Source organism: Osmerus mordax, chromosome 3, assembly GCF_038355195.1.
Source record: "Osmerus mordax isolate fOsmMor3 chromosome 3, fOsmMor3.pri, whole genome shotgun sequence".
In the NCBI taxonomy this organism is placed as follows: domain Eukaryota; kingdom Metazoa; phylum Chordata; class Actinopteri; order Osmeriformes; family Osmeridae; genus Osmerus; species Osmerus mordax.
In genome coordinates, this window is record NC_090052.1 from 8,074,385 (window position 1) to 8,076,338 (window position 1,954).

At 40.4% G+C, this 1,954-nt stretch overlaps 1 long non-coding RNA gene across 1 annotated transcript; it reads right to left on the reverse strand.

Annotated features, from left to right (window-relative positions):
* Window positions 1–455: 455 nt before the first annotated feature.
* LOC136941150 (uncharacterized) lies at window positions 456–1,357 on the reverse strand. Its single transcript, XR_010876445.1, has 3 exons — window positions 1,306–1,357; window positions 815–917; window positions 456–533 (listed from the first exon to the last, which is right to left on the reverse strand). It is a non-coding gene; the product is annotated as an uncharacterized lncRNA (long non-coding RNA).
* Window positions 1,358–1,954: the final 597 nt, after the last annotated feature.

The window sequence follows — 1,954 nt, forward strand, 5'->3', positions numbered from 1 at the left end:
CAAAATAGTATACAATATATTAGACCTCTAATACAGATAATGACCTATACTAACCTTAGACCTATACTAACCTAAGACAAGTGGGGTACAGTTAGTGCAATATTGCTGATAGTGCAACCAGTAGCTGAAAGTGACAGTGTGTAAAGTGACTAGTGAGAAATGCATCAATGTAAAATGGCTAGTGGTGGTCTGCCGATGATAAACTCAGCAGACCTGACCACACTACGTAGGACCTTGCGTTTCTTTTTGTCACGCCTCTCCAGACATCGCCCCACACTCTTTCAATGCGTTGATTATGAGTGCTCATCCCTCTTAAAGCACTCCCTCGGGTTGATCCTCGGAAGACATCCATGAAGAAACAAATGGCCTTTTCCCCTCCATAGTCACATCTGACTCTGGATGGGACACCAAACTGGGCGACTCCTTCCAAAAACAGGTCCATTACAATGTCACTTCTGTTGTTGTTAGAAGCCTTCAGGAAAACCACCAGTCGGCTGAACACATCGATTCCTCCATGGATTACAATCCTCCACCTAAGAGATGAAGGAAGGGAAAATAAAAGATTTCACTTTCACATCTTATTTTATAAATAACAAAAAATATATAAATGGCTTGAATGGAGCTAAAATGATTTGTATACATTTCTGTGCAACATGTTGGGCGTTTAATAGAAAGAAAAGTCCTAACCTCTATTGCATTCATGTGAAGCAGAAAATCTAATTTTCAATTCAAAACTCATAAAATAATCAGCTTGTCATTGGCTAGGGACACAGTTAGGGCAAATGAACGAATCACAGTAAAACAAGCCACTTACTTTATGAGCTTGTGGTTGCCATCAAGATGCCACAGCGAATTTGACTCTGCCACTCGATATGTTCTCCTCCGAAGCCTGTGGGAAATACTCCGAATAGCAGCACCTTCAGATCAAGAGCATCATCTGTTAGAGCCGTGTAGCGACCTCTAAAAGAGAAATTTGTACTGTCTATGGAAGACAATGTATACATATTAAAACTTACATACATTTTTTACATTCATCCCTAGTAGTAACTCTAAACAAAACAATGCGTTTAAGAAACAGTGACAAGGCAGCTATGTGTTACATGCGCATGACATTTTTTTTCTCCAAAGATATGGGATATGAAAGAGTTCTATCACAGTATATCGATTTCTTTATTAAATGTATAGAAAGGGTAATTATGCAGTGTTTTTGTCTTTGTAAAGAAAAACAAAATTGTGTATGGCTCAGTGAGAAAGGGGTTACATTATTCAGATCTCTCCTGAACTAGTCCTTCAATTGACACATACCGTAACTGTCGGTTCACTGTTCTTCTTGAGACACCCAAGATCTCCGCAATCTGTTTAGCAGAGAAGTTAAAGGACAACAGCATCTGCAACTGCTCTTGGGCGATTTGGTAAACCGGCCTTCCTCCAGTCTGTCCTCCCATTCGAGGTACGGTGAAACCAGAAGCAACTGCAGTTCAAGAGAAAAATGTTAGAGGCATCGTGTTTTGAATCTTGCTTCTTCAGATTATGTTTAATATGACAAGTACATTACCAGGTTGTTGTTGTTGATCGTTGGCTTCTCGAATTAACTCGCTAATGAGCAAAAGCATCTCATCAACCACTTCAGATTGAAGCAGTCGCCCTCTGCTCCAGTGAACGCTCGTCGCCATGATCCCTAACCTGTTAGCATGACAAAATATATTAGTCGTAGGCTAACTACAACAAAGCTTGTTAAACAACTCTTTGGGATTGCTGGCTTCAGTAACTGACCGCATTCAGTAACGCAATATTCAAAGCCTTAAAGGTGACATGACATGCTGTTTTTGGATGCTTTTATATAGGCCTTAGAGGTCCCCTAATACTGTATCAGAAGTCTCTTTCCCAAAATTCAGCCTTGGTGCAGAATTACAGCCACTACTAGCAGTCCCACAAAGAGCTTTCCTCAGAACGC